Raw genomic sequence first — 22,032 nt, 5'->3', positions numbered from 1 at the left:
GATAGGTAGGTATGGTGGCTGTTTTGAGGAAGGTATTTGGTGGGTTTATGATACTGGCGAAAAGTGCGTGGTATTAGAGAGGCTGGAAATGGCGGAAGGAAGAAAGTGTGTATAATCCATGGACTCAACATTAGTCATAAAGAACTCATATACTTATTGCAAAAATCTACAAGTTATCGAAGAAAAGTATTACAGGCATGCTCCTAGGGGGGTAGATTGGTAGGAAAAGACCATCGCTCGTCCCCGACCGCCACTCATAAGGAAGACAATCAATAAATAAATCATGCTCCAACTTCTTCACCTAACGGTTCACCATACGTGCATGCTACGGGGATCACAAACTTCAACACAAGCATTTCTCAAATTCACAACTACTCAACTAGCACGACTCTAATATCACCATCTCCATATCTCAAAATAATTATCAAGTATGAAACTTCTCATAGTATTCAACACACTCATAAGAATTTTTTTATTAATCTTGAATGCCTAACATAATTAAAGAAAATTACCACGCTGTTTTGTAGGACTCTAAAAATAATCTAAGTGAATCATGAGAGAACAATAGTTTCTATAAAACAAATCCACCACCATGCCCTAAAAGATATAAGTGAAGCACTAGAGCAAAAACTATATAACTCAAAAGATATAAGTGAAGCACATAGAGTATTCTAACAATTTCTGAATCATGTGTATCTCTCTCAAAATGTGTGTACATCAAGGATGATTGTGGGAAACTAACAAATAAAAACTCAAATAATACAAGACACTTCAAGAAAAACACATATCATGTGGTAAATAAAAATATAGCTCCAAGTAAAGTTACTGATGGAAGTAGACGAAAGAGGGGATGCCTTCCGGGGCATCCCCAAGATTGGACTTTTAGGTGTCCTTAGATTATCTTGGGGTTCCATGGGCATCCCCAAGCTTAGGCTCTTTCCACTCCTTGTTCCATAATCCATCAAATCTTTCACCCAAAACTTGAAAACTTTACAACACAAAACTTAAAGTAGAAAATCTCGTGAGCTCCGTTAGCGAAAGAAGACAAAACACCACTTCAAGGTAATGTAATGAACTCATTATTTATTTATATTGGTATTAAACCTACTGTATTCCAAGTTCTCTATGGTTTATAAACTATTTTTACTAGCCATAGATTCATCAAAATAAGCAAACAACACACGAAAAACAGAATCTGTCAAAAACAGAATAGTCTGTAGTAATCTGTAGCTAACGCAAGTTCTGGAAACACAAAAATTCTGAAATAAAATTCTGGACGTGAGGAATTTATTTATTAATCATTTTCAAAAAGAATTAACTAAATATCACTTTCCAAATAAAAATGGCAGCAATTCTCGTGAGCGCTAAAGTTTCTGTTTTTACAGCAAGATTAAAAAGACTTTCCCCAAGTCTTCCCAACGGTTCTACTTGGCACAAACAGTAATTAAACACAACAAACACAACCAAAAAAGAGGCTATATAAATTATCTATTACTAAACAGGAGCAAAAAGCAAGGAATAAAAATAAAATTGGGTTGCCTCCCAACAAGCACTATCGTTTAACGCCCCTAGGTAGGCATAAAAGCAAGGATAGATCTAGGTATTGCCATAATAATAGGATAGATCTTTAAAACTCATTTCATATTCTCTACATTCAGCAGCAAGTTTTCTGTGAGGCAAGCATAAGTAATCAAAAGGGCTAAATTTAATGGGACCAAAGTCCCCAAGATCAACTTTAGGAGTTATACGTTCCTCCTTTGGCCCTTCGTATTGCACAATCAATTCATCATTATAAGCATTCTTTTGACAGAACTTTGTGAGCCTGTACTCGAGAGAATATCCTAGCTCATTATTTCGAATAGCCAAATCATTATTAAGTTAAGAAATTATATCAACTAGAACATTGGTAGGAACCCTTTTTCTAATATTTTCATTGAAAGCAACAAAGTCTAGAGATTGAAAACACATTATTTCTTCTTGATCAAAAAGGATAGCCTCTATGGGAGGACGGTTAGCGTCCACCCTATAATGCGCAAAGATTTCTTTGGCCTCTTTTATTATAAATCTAAAATCCTGAGCCAAAAAGATAGTAGCGGCACGCTTAACAGAAGAATGCTCAATATTAGAAAATTATAGGAAAATCCTTTGTATGCAAGGATGCAAGTGCATAAATTGTCTTTCAAGTTCAACTACAAGCATGGCAATAGCGTCCGCAAGACTACTAGTTCTATGAAGAATAGAACTACCCATAGAAGGCAAAGCACCGACACAAGTAAAGAAATCTTGGATAACTCCTTTTCCAATAATATTACCACTACCAATTCGGAATTATTTTGTATGTAAGACAGGGGGGTCTTCAGCAGGAGCATCAGAATTTTCCATGATATTATTATTGTCCATATCGACAATAATTTCCCCAATTTCATACATAACGACTGAAAGTGCAAGGGGCAAAAAGAAGGAGGAAGGCGAACGGAAAGAGGGGGTGAATAAAACGGCAAGGGTGAAGTGGGGGAGAGGAAAACGAGAGGCAAATGGCAAATAATGTAATGCGGGAGATAAGGGTTTGTGATGGGTACTTGGTATGTTGACTTTTGCGTAGACTCCCCGACAATGGTGCCAGAAATAGCTCGTTGTCGGGAGTCCAAATCTTGACTTGACCTTGCGTAAGCTTCCCAGGCAATGGCGCCAGAAATCCATCTTGCTACCTCTTGAGCACTGCGTTGGTTTTCCCTTGAAGAGGAAAGGGTGATGCAGCAAAGTAGCGTAAGTATTTCCCTCAGTTTTTGAGAAACAAGGTATAAATCCAGTAGGAGGCCACGCACGAGTCCCTTGCACCTACACAAACAAATAAAATCCTCGCAACCAACGCAATAAAGGGGTTGTCAATCCCTTCACGGTCACTTACGAAAGTGAGATCTGATAGATATAATAAGATAATATTTTTGGTATTTTTATGATAAAGATGCAAAGTAAAGAAAGCAAAATAAACGGAAAAGGAAATAGCTTGTTGACGGAAGATTAATATGATGGGAAATAGACCCAGGGGCCATAGGTTTCACTACTGGCTTCTCTCGAGAGCATAAGTATTACGGTGGGTAAACAAATTATTGTTGAGCAATTGACAGAATTGAGCATAGTTATGAGAATATCTAGGTATGATCAAGTTTATAGGCATCACGTCAGAGACAAGTAGACCGACTCCTACCTGCATCTACTACTATTACTCACATCGACCGCTATCCAGCATGCGTCTAGAGTATTAAGTTCAAAAGAACAGAGTAACACTTTAAGCAAGATGACATGATGTAGATGGATAAACTGATGCAATATGAAATAAATTGATGCAATATACAATACGTGCCTTGCTGCCCCTACTGTCACTGGGAAAGGACACCGCAAGATTGAATCCAAAGCTAAGCACTTCTCCCATTGCAAGAAAGATCAATCTAGTAGGCCAAACCAAACTGATAATTCGAAGAGACTTGCAAAGATAACCAATCATACATAAAAGAATTTAGAGAAGATTCAAATATTGTTCATAGATAAGCTTGATCATAAACCCACAATTCATCAGTCTCAACAAACACAACACAATAGTAGATTGCATCGACTAGATCTCCACAAGAGAGGGGGAGAACTTTGTATTGAGAACCAAAAAGAGAGAAGAAACCATCTAGCTAATAACTATGGACCCAAAGGTCTGAAGTAAACTACTCACACTTCATCGGAGAGGCTATGGTGTTGATGTAGAAGCCCTCCGTGATCGATGCCCCCTCCGATGGAGCTCCAGAAAAGGCCCCAAGATGGGATCTCACGGATACAGAAAGTTACGGTTGTGGAATTAGAGTTTTGGCTCCATATCTGGTAGTTTGGGGGTACGTAGGTATATATAGGAGGAAGAATTACGTCGGTGGAGCAACGTGGGCCCCACGAGGGTGGAGGGCGCGCCCCCTACCTCGTGCCTTCCTGATTGCTTTCTTGACGTAGGGTCCAAGTCCTCTGGATCATGTTCGTTCCGAAAATCACGTTCCCAAGGGTTTCATTCTATTTGGACTCCGTTTGATATTCTTTTTCTGCGGAACTCTGAAATAGGAAAAAAACAGCAATTCTGGGCTAGTCCTCCGGTTAATAGGTTAGTCCCCAAAATAATATAATAGTCTATAATAAAGCCCAATAATGTCCAAAACAGGATAATATATAGCATGGAACAATCAAAAATTATAGATACGTTTGAGACGTATCAGCCCCCACAAGCAAGGAGCCCGGCACCAGGCGCCAGGAGCACACGAGTTCATCACCCAGGAGATTCACAAGCTTCAGGAGACTCGGACCATGCGTGGAGAGCAACGCCCCCTGCGCCCCATCAGCTCAGCTGCCGCTATCGACGCAGGCAGCGAGCTACACGTGTGTGTCGACATCCTGGGCCTCAACAGGGCCAGCTCCCACGACATCATCTGGCCGTCGCGCATCAGCCAGAGCAGGTGCATCATCACGAACTACGTCTGCATGCCCTTTGGCCTGCTGAACATGGGCGATACCAACCAGCGCTTCACACGGCTCGCGTTGGTGTCTCGTGAGGTTTCGATCCCCCGCGAGTCTCCAGGGCCTCAGGAGCCGCTCGGCCCCCGAGGGGCGGCCCCTGCGATGCTCTTCGACCAGTGCCACGATGCATCCACAACAGCATCATTGCCAGGTGACTTTTTGGTTTGTTCAATTGAGGGCATCCCTAGGGCTGCATCATCCATAGGCTGGCTAGGTTTCGTCCCTGCGGCCGCGACAATTTTTGGTCATGTAAGTAGATCTGGTTATGTTTTAGTGGATTTGTTGCCTAACCCTGTGATTGGTGCCTCGTCACCATGGAGAGCACCGCACCCTCGTGACTCTCCTCTTGACAGTTCCATGATCGGGGCTGGACACGGCGTCTGTGCTCGGGTCTCTCCCTACAGCACTGATAAACCAAAGTGATCAAGCTCCGTCTCGCGGGCTAGCTCCCATGCACGTCACCTCCAGAGGTCCTTGGTGTCCCGCAAGCGGGTGAGTAAGGGCGTCGTCCAATTTATATGCATGTTTCACTATTTTCCACCTCGGGCGCCGCGTGTCCGATGGCTCTTCCCTTGATCATTCCGTGGAGGAACTCGATATAGTGTCTGTGCTCGGGTTTGTCCCTGCAGCTTCATTAAATCCATGTGATCGAGCTCGGTCTGGCGGCTAGACCCACACACGTCACCTGATTTGGGTCCTTGGTGTCTGACCACTTCATCCAATGGCATCAGGATGGCCATTCCACACGTGCCACCCCCATGTCACAGGTTATATGGGTGCCCAACTGCGCCAAGAGCAGGGTGCAAATCGCCTGAGCACCAAGGAAGAATCTCCTAAGCCTCGCGTTGGCTCACGAGCATCTGACACCTCTACAAGTTCTTTCATGCCTTCCACCCGTACGAATGAAATAGGGTTGTACACGCCCTAGAGACTCTGGAATAGAGCTCCTGCCCACGCCCTAGTGGAATCCCCATGCCCAGCACTGGCAGAACGGTCGAACTACGACCATGCCCACGCCCTAGTGGAAGCCCCATGCCCCGCACTAGTGGAACGATCAAACCATGATCATGCCCACGCCCAAGCGGAAGCCCCACGCTCTGCGCAGGTGGATAGCAAACTGAGGGTGATCTATAGGTCACACCAATCTCAGGATGACCCGTGTCATGCACGACAGTCACTTACCTTCTTCTGCAGCACTTGCTCGCAACTCCCTCATGTGCCTCACGCGAGTGGGGGCAGTACACGGTGCTTACGCTCGGGTTAGTCCCAATAGCACTGAGAAACCCAGGGTACTAGGATCAAGATCATGGGCTTGCTCCCATCCACGTCACCCCATGAGGTTCTTGGTGTATGGTCTCCTCGCGTAACGCCCATGCGCAACCTCGCGAGTGCGTGTCATTCAATGAATTTTTGTTGCGCAAATTCCCCCTCAGGAATGGGTTGCCGGGAGGTTTCACAAGGTCTGCTCCGAGAGCAACAGACCACCGGTGCCAGAGAGAGTTAAGTTTGGGCACCTAAGGGGGCATCGTCAGTGACGCTAATGTTTTCCCTCGCGCGGAATGCTTGCGCGTCAAGGGGGACTCCTAAGCATCATGCATCGGGTGCCTTCACTAGCTCCCGGAGCCCCTCATCTCCTGGCCATGTCAAGGCATCGTGACCCGACATCCCAACAATGACTGAGGCCTGCACGGGGTTGGGCCATGCCAACGTAGAGCACCAAGGCAGACAAGAGGAAAAACTAGTATGGAAGTGAGACCCCGCGGGATCACAAACAATCATTACAAGCATTAAATGTTCAAACAAATAAAACAATAACACATGCCTCTGTGAGGTAGCTTAACTCTATTATAGGACGATTAAAGAAAACTTCAGGAGGAGGCATCACCGCCAAAATTGGCAGCGTCCGCCGAGGTCTTGCCAGGCACCCTGCTGCCACTGAAGTAAAACCTAGCAAGCAGCGCATTGACGTGGTCTTATAGGGCCCACACTAGGCCATCGTGAAACTCTGAAGGAATGGGGCCTATCACCTTGCTGAAGTCAAAGGAGGGGTCATGCTGAAGGAGGTGGCTGCGGACGCTGGTCGCATACACAAAGAAGAGATCGTGACACTCTTCTTCTAGGATGCCATCCACCTTTTGGGCCTCGTCCTCGAGCCGCTCCATAAGCTTGGCTGAGAGCTAGGCATAGTCGTCTTCGCAAGCTATGAGAGAGGCTCTAGCTCCTCCCGGCATATGGAACTCATGGCCTGGGCGGCCCTGAGATTGAGGGAAGAGAAGGCAGTTTGGTCCGCCGCCGCCTTCGCGTCTGTGTCGGCCTGGATCTTCTTCTCCCTGGCATCCAGCTTGGCGTTCGCCTCGGAGATATGCTTGGCGTAAGCTTCTTTGGTCACCCCGCGCTGCAGCATCTCCAGTCGCGCCACCTTCTTCCTGGCCTTCAAAAGGACATTCCCCTTGGGACCATGACGAAGGAAATGCAAGCGGAGCGGTGCGTCCCGTCGTGCAGCCGCAAGATGAAGAAATGGCGAAAGAGCACCAAGGAGGGCCTCACACCCACGAAGGCCTCGCAATAGAAGGCGAAGATGGAAAAGAGAAGGATGGAGTTGGGCTGAAGGTGGAGGGCCTAGATCTTGTAGTGACTGAGGATGGCTCAAAAGAACTCCGAGAGGGGTATGACAAGCCCTGCGAAGATGTTGTGAAGGAAGAATGGGTAGACCGTCCATGCCAAATTGCTCTGCTCCACGGAACTAGCCCAGATCGAGGTCTCACCCCATTCGTTGTCTTTGCCCACAGTCTGCGGGAGCACGGAGTCGTGATGCCCCTCCTCCGTGATGGAGGACACGTCGAGTGTAGGCAAAGGAGAGGAGGATGTCGTGGCTTGGACCATGGGCTTTGGCTTCCCGGGCGCCATTCACGTGGTCGCTGGCGTTGGGGAAGGAGAAGGAAGGGGGCGGAGTTGCACTAGATCTGGAGAAACTTTCAGCTGGAGGCGAGGATTAGGAGCAAGGTGAGTGTGAGCAATGATGACCCAGTGGTTTGCGCCTTTCCTTTGTCATCATGGGCAGTTGCCGAGGCGACATGCGGAAGCGGAGGCACCCATGCTCCATCGCACACCACACGTCAAACCTGGCCCGTAGGCGGTTGGGGCCCGTGGCGCTTCGGCCTGCCCTCCTTGGCTTCGCCTGGAAGCCAGCTCGAGCACACCTTGGCCCTGGGGGTCAGGGGTACCCAGATCTGCCTGCCTGTGGCCCAGCATGCGGACTCATCAACGGCCTAGTGAGATCGAACATACAAGACCCTCAGGGCATGACCTCGCGAGGGCCCCGGCCTCGCGAGGAGAACGACGCCAAGACCTCCAGGGGAGCGGCTCCTCGAGCCTGCCTCCCGAGGGGCAGAGAACTCTATGCAAGCCTCTCGCCTCATGAGGCTATGATGACTTAAGCCTTGACGACCAAGGCCATGCGGGCGCTAGCGGGCGTAGAGAAAATAGTTTCCTCTTTGGTGCTAAGGGAGCAAGGCCAAGCGCATGTTCCCAAGAAAGGCCCGACAGCTTTCCGTTCCGGTGCAACGAGACCAAGACCACGAGCTCAGCAGGATCGATGTCATCACTGAGCCCAGCGCTGCGTCATGGCCAGAAGCTTTGCAGGCGAAGACCACCTTTTGTCAGGATAAGATGTACTACTTGTCCCCTTTCAAAATTCGCAGTTGTGGGATCCCTTCCCACCAAAGTTATGACGGAAGAGGACCAAGGCCACTATACATATAGACTAGCCTCCACCGTAGAGAAGGATCGGATCAATTCCACCTCCACTACCCGAGCCGTCGTGAGGCTGCTCATCCACTGTACTAGTTCATCCTCAATATCCTCATGAGGCCAATTCACCACAAAGCAGGAGTAGGGTTTTACACCGCAAGGTGGCCCCGAACCTGGGTAAACTATTGTGTCATCTTATTCCCCGCTCACGCGAACTCGATGAGGCTAGGCCATGGGGTGGTGAGCTTCAGATTAGACTAGGAGGGGGATCTTAGCACACGCCCCAGAGTTCGAACCTTCTTAGGTCTGCGGAGCCCTCAATCTGAAACATACCTCTGTCGCTGTGGTCAATAGTCATCGTTGTCGACCCGCCCCGGTCTCGTGCCTGTTCCAAGCCGCCCTCGCCGGCGTGCCTAAGCCGCCGCTGTGACCCGCCTACTCTACCATGGCCGCGTCAAGACGCCATCATCGAACTACCCCTGCCTTGCTTGCAAGCCGATGTTGCCTCCTCCTACTCGCCCTACCCGCGGGCCGGCTCACTGTTGCAACTCCCACTGGTTGCACTCACCGGTCGTCTGCTGGCCTCTCGCACCGCGGCGCCCCCGCCCTCACCCCACCTCTTAGTCCGTCTGCACGCACCGGCGTCGCGCCCTCCTGCTGCTGCTCATTGCCAAGGTAGAAAAGGCCGAAGCGGAGGAGTTGAATGCTGCTAGAAGAATAGAAATGTGATGATTCTAATTTTTTTATAGGAACAGTAGAGACTGAATGAAGGCTTACACGTTAGCATTGAGGTTCAAAGAAAGAATATTATGTCTGAAAAAACCGAGTAGACCATCAATTATCGAAGTTGGAAGAGGAGAGAAAGCGCACTGAATATTTACATGATAAGTTTGATAAATCGAGTGCCACTACGGATATGTTTTCTCTTGGCGAACATGGGATACGACATATGCGTGTAGCTACTGAAACTGCTAAAATTTTCTCAAAGAGAAGTTGAAGCAGAAGGAAGATCAACTAAGCATGTGAAAAGTATTCATACAATGAAAAAACTGAAGCGTCAACCAAAGGGACCAGAACTCGACATGTTTAGAATTACCCCCTAAAGACTGCAGCACAAGGAAACAAAAATAGAGCACTGCTGGAGATTTCTGCTCATTCATCTCTAGATTCTCTAAGGAAGGCATTGAAGTCATCACTACCTGGTGGTACAGAAGTTGCAGATCAAATACCTAATGGCGGTAAATAATGGCAACACCCATGCATCACATCAGAGCAAATTTCAAAGTCTTTGAAAGTGCTACCACAGGTGTCACACACGAGGCTGTACTAGTCAATCACTACTAGTTCTAGTACCTTCCTCTGGTCTTTATTAATCTGCATACAGATCATCCTTCTGGACATTTGGCACAAAATTGCACACAGATAGTCTATCATCCCAATACATCAGGTGCTATCCCTCCTATCTATTTTATGAGAAAACTTTAATTCCCCCGAGAACAATTATTCCGCCATCAATATTTTTATACACATGACAATTGTTCCATGTTCATGGAAGACACGACAAGATCTTTTGTCATCCAAATACATCGGGACAATTATTCACTCCAAAGTGGTGTTATTCTGCGAATACAGAGCACACAACAGCATCATTCTGCATTAACATTTGTCCGTGCTATGCCGCTCAATAAAAGCGCTCAAGTTGCCGCCCTTCTAGACCGGTCTACATGAACACATCAGGGCCATGCCCGCTCAGACAAGCTACCCAATGGACATGCGCAAGCCGCTGCCCCGCGGCCACAGATGAACTATACCTGGAGAGGCTGGGTGAGCTGGCCACTGTTTGAGCGAGCGATTCAAAAACCAGCAACATAAAAAAGCGAAGAAAATAGCCCTAGAAGAGCGAGATACATCATCATAAATTGCATCATCATTGCATAATCATACTGTCGTGGTTTTGTCACGGCAGATGTCCTAGGTAGTAGCTTGAACGTGGCTGGTCGGAATCAAGAGACGCGGATTTTACCCAGGTTCGGCCCCTCACGGTGGAGGTAAAATTCTACATCCATCTTGACTGATTTTGATGATGATGATGATCTCGATTACAAGGGCGGCATTTCGCTACCTCTATCTTGATAACATCTACTTTGATCTGGTCTAAGACTTGTCTGTTTTTCTATAACATGTCCCTTTGGGGGTGCCCTACCGCTCCTTATATAAGTTGAAGGGGTTGGCTTACATGTAGAGTCCTAGTAGGATTAGGACTAGTCTATTTTCTATTATAAGCCGGATACAAGTCTGAGTCTTGCTTCCCTTTCCTGGTCTTGCTCTTCTTGGACCTTCTCCATGAGCTGACCCTCTCACGTGCAGCCAAATCCAGGTGGGTTACCGTTGAGACACCAAGTCCCGACCGGGTCATACTTCCGACCGGGTTATACCGTGGGGTATATCCCCAACATTAGCCCTAGTTTAGTTTGGATTTATCCATGTTAAACTTATCCTAAAAAATAAAAACAAGAGCAAATTTGATACATTATGCGCCGGGTTGAGGATTCTTCGAAGCCGGCATCTGTTCATCCTTAAGTCCTTGTCATTTCCTTTTTTGAAAACACTCGCCCAACTCAATCTTTGTCGGGTCGTGCAATTCTTGAGCTATTCCATATCGTGTCTCTTCGTTATATTCCAGGGAATTCTTCCTGTAAAGTCCGAGTCTTTTCATTATAGGAGTAGGCTAGCTTCAAAATCAATTTGCTGACATTGGTTTTTTTGAGAAAAATATTGGGGAAAATATAATACATTTTACTTGGATTCGAAAGCTCTGGCTTTGACAAAAATATTGGACTTAAGATATTCATCCGATTTTGAGCCGAATTGAGGATGTAGAGCTTGCCTAGTTGTCATCGCCGAAATTCCCGAGTTCTAGAAACTGATCATACTGGCATTAGTGGAAAAGTGGTAGCCACAACTTTTGTTGGTGGTGCGCTATTTACAACCAACGCCAGCACTATTTTTTTCAAATAGTGGTGGTGTTGGATTATTTGGTACGACATTAGTAGGGGCATAGTAGTGGCGTTGGAAAACAGGGTAGCGTCAGAAGTATATGCGATCAACAATTTGTTCCAGGCGTAATATAGTGCTCTCATGGAATAGCATGGAACTCCAGCATTGGTTCCGATGCCAGTATTGTTCTTTTTTAATGCCACCATTCTTATATTATTATTTTTATAGTATATTATTTTTCCTTTTTAGTTTAATACTTGAAATATATAGTTTTGAGCCTTCAAATACGTAGTTTGACACATTAATTTTTTTTTTGTTTTTTATATGATGATCTTTTTTATAGTATATTATGGTTTACTTTTATTGAATTTCTATTATTTTTAAATGGCAATAATGACATTTTTCAAAATATGTACTTTGAAACTTTAAATTTATGTTTTCTTTTTTTAGTTTAAGGCTTGAAATATATAGTTTTGAGCCTTCAAATATGTAGTTTCACAGTTCCAAATTTTTTATTTTTAGTTTTTTATGTGGTGATCTTTTTTATAGTATATTATTTAGTTTACTTTTATTAAATTTATATTATTTTTAAATGGAAATTATGACATTTTTTAAAATATGCACTTTAAGACTTTAAGTTCAGTTTTTCTCCTATTTAGTTTAAGACTAGAAATATATTGTTTTGAGCCTTGAAATATGTAGTTTGACACTTCCTACTTTTTTATTTTTAGTTTTTTATGTAGTGATATTTTTTATAGTATATTATAGTTTACTTTTATTTAATTTCTATTATTTTAAATGGAACTAATGACATTTCTTAGGTGGTGGCCTTTTTTCTTATTGGGCTAGTCCAAATAGGATTAGGATGTCATGGGGGTCAATACCAGCGGGGCAATGCCCCCCTCGACCAATTCCCTCTCTCGGCCCTGCTGCTGTGTTCTGTTCCTCTTTCTCTCCCTCTCTCTCACTGCTCGTCGTCGCTGCTTCGATTCCGGCGATTGTCGTCATTCTCTGGTCCTGAGGTACACATCTGAACCTCCCACTCTCATCCGGTGCATTTGGATTTTTTTAATTAGAGGTGTGTTTCGCATTCCTTGTGCTAGGGTTTCGGCGATGGCATCAGGCGACGGCGACGGCAATGGAGTAGACTGTAGGCGACCCTCGGCTCCACCCTAGGTGAGCATATCATCCCTCCCTCTTTTTCTGTAGGTCACTACCATTGTCAATATTTTTATTTGCATCGCTTGTGTTCATCACTGCTAGGGAGTGACAATTTGTTGTTGTTGTCTAGAATTAAGGTAGATATATTTTTCAATCTTCGGTTAGCACTAGCTATAGAAACTGGAAGTGCAATCTGTTAAAAAATTAAGGTAGATTTATTTTTAAGTCATCATCTTTGGAAGCATCTAAATTCTAAAACAAAGTGTTTGATTTGTTGTTGTAATCCATAACAAAGTGTTTGGTTCCAAGCCACAACTTGCCAAACTTCGTCACAACTAAACTTAGGCAAGTTTGACCAAGTTAGGCGTGTGTTCGATTCTTGCCCACATGTTATAGACACAAACTGGCATATATGTACTAAAAATCATCCATATAATTGTGGGAAGATATCGATAGTGGTATATTGTTGTTGTCCAAAACTAGTTATGCACATGCTATGCTATATTGTTGCGGTTTTACCCTTGATGAAATGTGCCAAGTCTAAAACTGGCACAATTAAAACTTGCCATGTAGCACACTCCATCCACATGCTATGATATATTGTTGTTGTTTCACCCTTGATGAATATAATAGTTTGCTAATGTAGCATACTCCATGATGCTAATGAACTTGAACCTTTGGATGAATTGTTGTGCATCTAGCATACTCCATCCAGATGCCATGGTATGCACTTTATGTTACTGTAGCATGTCTTGGTCTTGCTTGTATATTGCCATGTTTCTGTTATGGACATATTTGCATTGCATACTTTGACATGTGTGTTTGGTTCTTGTCATAATAACCTATACTTGTTATTATTTTGAAGTTCCAACCATGACTAGCTGGAACAGCCACTACCAGTCCTCGTGCAACTTCACGGCCTGTGAAGTTTACAAAGGTGAAATGAGCACCAACCAGGTAAGATTACGGGAACTTCCATGAGCATTGCAAACACATAAATATATACATATGTCATCTAACCATTCCTTATTGATGATTTCAAATATTTGACTTGCCAGGCGTATGTACGAGACCCATCTCCAGAACCGGTCTAGCAGCAGCTACCGGTATGTGATGTGGACATGCTCAGCCATGAGCTTGCCGTGTCAAAGGAGAGTACAATGAAGACACTTATGGAGTTGAATGACTCTCAGAAGAAAGAGAAGTATGAGATGATCGATGATAACTCCGATCTCTGTGATAAGAAATTGAATCTCATCAACAAGAAGCAGCTACTGGTCACCGAGATCGAGTCTATGAAGAATGAGATATGGCTCCTGAGGGTTGAGAGGGAGGAGCTAAAGACCCGCAAAGTCTATTTCAGAAAGAAGGGACAGAGCAACATGAACAAGTTTCATGAGATGAGGATCATTCTTCATCGTAGCTAGTTAGCGGATGACAAGTTGCGTGAGATAAAAACACCTTTGCTTGTAGCTAGCTACTGAATAACTTTTGCTTGTAGGTAGCAAGCTAGTTACTGAAAAATACACTAATAGGTGGGTATATTTTTGTGGATTTGAGACTTACTACTAGAAGTTTAAATGGCTGCACATATACTAATAGCTTGGTATATATTTTTTACTGCTGAAAAATACAAATTGCTAGCATCGCATCACAATAAAGGCCATAGATAACAGAATATATTGCTTGCATTAGCCAGGTGGCACGCCATCAGTACTAAATTATTGTTGACGTGTCCGCCAAAGCCACCACTAAATTGTTTTCACTAGCGCCATATTGGTGGCGTTGGGTCTCTATGCCAGCAAGGCACTTTTTGTCGCGCCATAGCTAGGCTTTTTTCCACTAGTGTGGGTCATGATTGTTACAGACGTCAAGTCACATAATTGGTCTTCCTGAGTTCTGCAGGCCAAGTCCTTATACCTTGTGACGACTTGGTGCTTGCTTTTATAAATATAGCTGGTTTCCTCAAAACTGGGAACTTGAAGGTGTACCTCCCTAATATACGTATCACCTATGGCCCCCAAGTCTTAAGAAGGTAACATAATGATTGCTTAAGCCTCGCTTCAATATAAATGCTTTAACCATGGAGAAATTCAGGTTGTTCATCTAAGTCACCAGTCATAAACTGAATATTCTGTACTTCACATCTGCAGCCCCCAAGGGCTAGCTCATCAGTATATGATGGGTCAGGTCTTCAATTTGGATCGTCTAATCTGGGTAAACAACTGAATTCTACAGCCCACAAGTGACAGGTCGTCTGCTTGCAACGACTTGGGACTTACATGTACTCCTTTGAAAATAACAGCATATGATGTAGCCCCCAAGTTTCAGGTCACTATTAATATAGTGGATTTAGTCTTGTGTACTTTGAATTTTGATAGGAGAAATTGGTAGCTTCCAAGCCTCGGTTCATCATCATGTGATGGGTCGGGTCTTCAATAAGACTAGTTGAAATGACCATGCAATAGCCCCCAAGTGCCGTGGGGCATGCTTGTAGTGACATGGGACTTGCATACTTGATATAATCTTGATTTGAATAATATAGCCCCCAACTGTCGGGTCGTGTGTCGGCGGCGACTCGGGACTTTTCCTTCCATTGTAGAATAATATCATATCCACCATCATGATGATGTTGCTGAATGACTTGCATATCAATGTTGAACCATGCTCCTTGATGTAAGCTGGTATTTTAGGATGAGGGAATAATAGCCATTTCTCTGAAGCAGATTTGAAAACCTCAATCATCCAATACTGGTTATGATAACCATAACAAAAATCCAGCCATGTTGGCTATTAAATATTTGAATATTGTAACCAGGTTTGAAAACTGGCTCCTGCAACATAAACCAGTATATCCATGCATATATGATGCATGGTATGATTATGCAATGATGGTGCAATGTATGATGCATTGTATGATGATGTATGTGTATGATAATAGAGTATAAAAAGACCTGATTTTGAGGCTCGAGTCTTGCATCAGTGAAGCTGGCATGACAACCTTGGTTTATCCTCACTTTCTGGAAGTCGGCTCTCACGTGACTCAAGCCGCCATTTTAACTTTTACAAGTTCAGGGTCATTAAGATTGACTGTCAGGAGTACGGGGGTCACATTTTCGGAGTCGCATCAGGCAGATAGGAAGGTTTAACGAATAATATGTGGCCTTTTTTACCAGGTCAAGAGGTTGAGAAAGCTAAACTTGGTGAGTTGGAAGCCCCCAAGTGACAAATTGAATGTTATACCCATGTTTAGACAATGCATCATGGAGACTAGTCTTCTTTGGTAACCTTATATTTCGCCAATAAGACATGATGCCTATGTTTGAACTTCACATGGATGCAGCTGGAACTACATTAGTATTTCCCCAAAGATTAAGGGATGATGCAGCACAACTATGGTAGGTATTTACCTCCGTGATGAGACCAAGGTTATCGAACCAGTTGGAGAACCACACAACACTACATAAACGGTACCTGCACATAGAGAACAAATACTTGCAACATGACGTAAAGAGGGGTTGTCAATCCATCCCGGGTAAAAAGATAGATAAAATTGTAGTAGATTGGATAAATAGATCTCGCGAGAATGCGAGATAAAATAAATAACAATAAATTGCAGCAATGTATTTTTGGGTTTCTTGATTAAGAGATCTGAAAATAAAAGCAAATAAAAATATATCTCGAAGGCAAATATAATAGAGAAGAGACCCGGGGGCCGTAGATTTCACTAGTGGCTTCTGTCGAGAAAACTAGCATACGGTGGATAAAGAAATTACTGTTGGGCAACTGATAGAACTTCAAATAATCATGATGATATCCAGGCAATGATCATTATATAGGCATCACGTCCATGATTAGTAGACCGACTCATGCCTGCATCTACTACTATTACTCCACACATCGACCGCTGTCCATAATGCATCTAGTGTATTAAGTTCATGGAGAAACAGAGTAATGGAATAAGAAGGGTGGCATGATGTAGACCCCATGTTTTTATCCTTAATAGCAACGATACATATTGTAAGTGCATCTAGTGCCACCCCTTGTTGGTTTTGGAGTATTGACGACAAACTTGGTTGAGGGACTAATGTGTTTGTGAGAATTGTAGGACAACACAGGTAGTAGTCCCAAATTGATTCGATTTACCTACTAGAGATGACCCCTAAAAATGTGTGAAGACATTGAAGACAATGGTGGTTCATGAAGACATTCACTTGAAGACTATGGAGTATGAAGACATAGTTGTTTTGTAGTTTCCTTTTCTTCTTTATTGAGTCATAGGAACCACCATACTATTAAGTGGGGTCCAAGTGAACAAATTTAGAGTAACTGATGTGATGCTCAACCAAAATGCTATGTCTCCGAGCGAAGACAATGAGAGCAAATCTTATCCAGAGCTATATGAGTCAACTTTGCTTGTAGCCCAAGTCAAGCTGCCGCGTGTGTTTGAAATCTGACCGTTGGACACATGTCGGTTCCTTAGTGACCCAGGGTCATTTCGGACATGTCATGTCGGGTTGCCTCTAAGCTATAAATAGCCGCCCCCTACACCATAAATTGGTGGCTACTCAGAGTTAGTGCACGACTTTTTTCATTTGAGAGCAACCCACGTCCGAAGCCTTTTAGAGAGAGATCCTTGCGAGGACAAAGCCCAAAACACCCAGAGCCAAAGAGTGTCCATGTGACCTGAAGACTTGTTACACTTGAGGACTGTGAATCCTCCAGCCGGTTAGGCGTCGTGTTGTGAGCATCTAACAACCATTGTGGATCGCCGGTGAACGAAGTCTGTGGAGGTTTGGAAGTCTACTTTGAATACTTACCAGAGTGATTGGCCGAGGACTGGGTGTCCGTAGCTCAAGGGGAATAATGTGAAGATGCAGTCTTCTGAGTTCAATCTCAGCCTCCCTAACTAGACATACAGGTGTCACAGCAACTGGAACTGGTCTACCAAATCCCTATCTTTACCAAGCAACTGGTTCTATCCCCAACTTACTTTACCTTTCAGTTTGTCTTCGTGAAGCTATTACTTGCCTGTCTGATATGATTCACTTCACTGTGTGAAGACTATCACCTGTTTGGCTTCATACTGTCTTTCATTTTGATCCATACTACCTAGCTGCTGATAGTCTTTGTTCTTTCACTCTATTGCTTACTTGACTATGGCTTGTCTACAGTAGTCTATCTTCGGCTGCATATCAATAGGTTCATTTCATCTGTTTGTCTTCACAGACCTCGTGTTTTGAAGACTTTCCTAAAAATTGCCTACTCACCCCCTCTAGTCGATAACTAGCACTTTCACATACGTGTCATTTCCCCTTTTGTCACCGGGATTGAGCACTGTAAGATACAACCCATTACAAACCACCTCTTCCCATGGCAAGAAAAATAGATCTAGTCGGCCTAACTAAACCAAAGATTCAGAGAAGAAATATGAGGCTATAAGTAATCATGCATAAAAGAGATCAAAAGATCAAATCACTTTCATGGATAAGAACATAGATCTGATCATAAACTCAAAGTGCATCGGATCCCAACAAACACACCACAAAAAGAGTTACATCAAATAGATCTCCAAGAGACCATTGTATTGAGAATCAAAAGAGAGATAGGAATCATACAATGAACTACCCATGCATCATCGGAGAGGCACCAATGAGTATGATGAACCCCTCCGTGATGGTGTCTAGATTGGATATGTGGCTTCCGGAACTTGCGGCGGCTGGATTTGTTTATTGTCGAATCCCCTAGGGTTTCTGGAACATTGGTGTATTTATAGAGCAAAGAGGTGGTCAGGAGGCCACCGAGGTGGGAACAACCCACCAGGGCGCACTTGGGCCTCCAGGCGTGCCAGGTGGGTTGTGCCCCCCTCAGGGCACCCCTCTGGTACTTCTTTGGCCCATCATGTGTCTTCTGGCCCAGAAAAATTCTCCACAAAGTTTTGTTGCGTTTGGACTCCGTTTGGTATGACCCTCAATGCTAACTTGTAAGACTTCATTCAATCTCTTCTGCTCCTGTAAAAAAATTCAGAATCAGCACATTTCTTTTCTTCTGGCGGCCTTCAACTCCTCTACTTCGGCCTTTAATGCCCTGGCAATGAGTTGTAGTAGGAGAGCGTGACGCCGGTGTGTAGACGGACCCAGAGATGGGGCGAGGGCGCCGCGGTGTGAGAGGCCAGCATACGGCCGGCGCGAGCAACCAGTGGGAGCGGCGGCAGCGAGCTGGCACGCGGGCGAGAGGATGCGAGGGCGGCTTGGAAGCAAGGCAGGGGAAGTTCGATGATGGCGGATTGACGCGGCCATGGTAGAGGAGGCGAGCCGTAGCGGCGGCTTAGGCACATCGGAATGGGCAGCTTGGAACGGGCGTGAGACCGGGGCGGGTCGACAACGGCGACTATTGACCACAGCGGCAGAGGTATCGCTAGCCCAAGGCTATGGAGACGGAGGCTTGGAGCAGGGCCGGCGCATGGGGCACGAGGTGGAGATTTGGAGCCTTATGGCGTTGGCGATGGTAGGTAGAGGAGTGCCGCGGCTGGTCGACTGTGGTGAAGACGATGATGGCTCGGAGCGGAGGCAAGGCCATGGCTGTGGAGGTTAACTCTAGTACGTCTCCGACATATCTAAAAAAATTCATTGTTCCAAGCTATTATATTATCTACTTTGGATGTTTTATATGCATTATTATTCTATTTTATATTATTTTTGGGACTAACTTTTTAAGGTAGAGCCCAGTGCCAGTTTCTGTTTTTTCATTGTTTTTGAATTCTACAGAAAAGGAATACCAAACGGAGTCCAAATGGAATAAAACTTTTGTGATGATTTTTCTTGGACCAGAAGACACTCACGAAACTTAGAGATGAAGTGAGAAGAGTCCCAAGGGCACCACAAGCCGGTGGTAGATTCGATCACAGAGGACATCCTGTCGGAGGGGGATTTGATCATGGAGGGCATCTACATAAACTCTATTGCCCCTCCGATGAAGCGTGAGTATTTTACCACAGGCCTACGGGTCCATAGCTAGTAGCTAGATGGCTTCCTCTCTCTCTCTCTCTCTCTCTCTCTCTCTTTGATCTTCAATACAATGTTCTCCTCGATATTCTTGGAGATCTATCTGATGTAATCTTCTTTTGTGGTGTGTTTGTCGAGATCGATGAATTGTGGATTTATGATCAAATTATCTATGAATATTGTTTGAACCTTCTCTCAATTCTTATATGCATGACTTGATATCTTTGTATTTCTCCTCAAATTATCGGTTCGTTTTGGCCAACTAGATTAGTTTTTCTTGCAATGGGAGAGGTGCTTAGTTTTGGATCCAATCTTGCGGTGTCCTCACCCAGTGACAAAGTAGGGGTAGCAAGGCACGTATTTGTATTGTTGCCATCAAGGGTAAAAAGATGAGGTTTTCGTTATATTGCTTGAGTTTATCCCTCTACATCATGTCATCTTGATTAAGGCGTTACTCCGTTCTTATGAACTTAATACTCTAGATGCATGCTGGATAGCGGTTGATGTGTGGAGTAATAGTAGTAGATGCGGGCAGGAGTCGGTCTACTTGACACAGACATGATGCCTATATTCATAATCATTGCCTTGGATATTGTCATAACTTGCGCTTTTCTATCAATTGCTCGACAGTAATTTTTTCACCCACCGTATTATTTGCCTTCAAGAGAGAAGCCTCTAGTGAAACCTATGGCCCCCGAGTCTATTTTCCATCACATATTTTCAGATCTATACACCAAAAATACGAAAAATATCTTCCTGGAATTTATTTACTTTTATTTTGTTTTATGTTTTAGTAATCTTTTATATCTATCTCTATCAGATCTCACCTTTGCAAGTGACCGGAAGGGATTGACAACCCCTTTATCGCATTGGGTGCAAGTGCATAGATTGGGGACTTGCTTGTTTCTCCTAATGGGTTGATACCTTCACTACTGGAATCGGGATCTTTGTCGTCAGCCTGTTCTTTGCTGTCCGCTAGCTGATGACAAAGAAGGTCTTTGCCATACGCATACAGAAGGATGACGACAAAGAACAAGAGGACGACAAAGAGCTTGTTTGCCGTCAGCTAGATCTTTGTCGTCTGCTAGCGAACGGCAAAGCGGGACGATGGCCCACTGGCTCTCAACCCCTAACATAGTGGACGGCAAAGTTTTGTATGTCATCCGCTAGCTGACGACAAAGAGCTTGCGGACGACAAATCTTGAAAAATGACTTAACGACCGCGCCCCGCCGTCGCCCTCTCTCTGTCTCTCTCCTCTTTCTCCCCCCCGTGACACCCTGTGCCTTCGCTGCCGCACCCTCCCCGTGCCGTCGCCGGCCCCTCCCCTCCCCATGGCCGCCCCCTCCCTGCCTCCCCACCCCTCTCCTGAGCCTCACCGCCGTAGCCACGGTTCGACTGCCCCCGAGGAGCACCGCCCGTCGCCGCCCCCTTCCTGCCCCGTCGCCACCCCGCCTCGACGCCGCCCCCTCCACGACCCGTTGCCGCTCCCCACGGTGATCCCATGTCCCTGTTTTCTTTTCTGTTTTCCTTTTCTGTTTAGTTTAGGTTATTTAGTTTAAGTTTTTTTAGTTTAGTTAGTTTAGGTTATTTAGTTTAATTAGTTTAGGTAATTTAGTTTAGGTTTAGGTTTAATTAGATTAGATTAGTGTTAGGTTTGAGTTAAATAGTCATAATTAAAGGAAGTGAAAAAAATGAAAAAAGAAGAAGAAAAGTAGAATAAGTAGAAAGGGGGAAGAAGAAGAAGAAGAAGAAGAAGTAGAAGAAGAAGAAGATGAGGAGGAGGAGGAGAAAATAGGAGAAGATGAGAATAAAAGAGGAAAAAGTAAAAGAAGGAAGTAGAAAAATAATAATAATAAGAAGAGTAGGAGGAGGAGTTCTGTTTTTTTGTTTTTTGTTTAAGATAATATATATATTAGATATATAGTTAGCTAGATTAAATTATATTATATTACATTAGTGCTAGGTTTTAGTTCAATAGTCAAAATTAAAGGAAGTGGAAAAAAGATGGAAAAAGAAGAAGAAAAGTAGAATAAGTAGAAAGGGCGAAGAAGAAGAAGAAGAAAAAGGGGAAGAAGAAGAAAAATAATAAGAAGAAGTGGAGGAGGAGAAGAAGAAAAATAGGAGAAGATTACTAGGTTCGTTAGGTTAGTTCGATTTTCTAGGTGTTAGATTTACTATATTAGTTAGGTTAGTTATCTTTAGACTAGGTTAGTTAGGTTAGCTTCTAGGTTAGTTTCTAGGTTAGTTAGGTTAATTAGTGTGAGGGGTTTTGGTGATGTCATCTTGTTCTCCAAGAGATGATACTTGGCAAGATAACCAGATATGGCATACTTGTAAATATTCCAAAAGCTTGAAATATCAGAAAAGGGTTTTGACTAATTTTTAGGTGTTGTTTTCACCCACCTTTTTTTTTTCTATTTATATTGTACTAATTTCGTTTACTCTTTGTCATTGCAAGTGTTGACCGATGGTGGGCGCGGGTCGAGAGCGCTCTGAGCCTCCTTCTTCCTCGACGCGTGATGGGAGGGGTGGCTATATTACACCCCAACAGCTTCATAGAGCCCTCATAGACAG

Source organism: Triticum urartu, chromosome 2A (genome assembly GCF_056163025.1).
Source record: "Triticum urartu cultivar PI428250 chromosome 2A, HENAU_Tu73, whole genome shotgun sequence".
NCBI lineage: Eukaryota > Viridiplantae > Streptophyta > Magnoliopsida > Poales > Poaceae > Triticum > Triticum urartu.
This window is presented reverse-complemented; position numbering follows the sequence as displayed.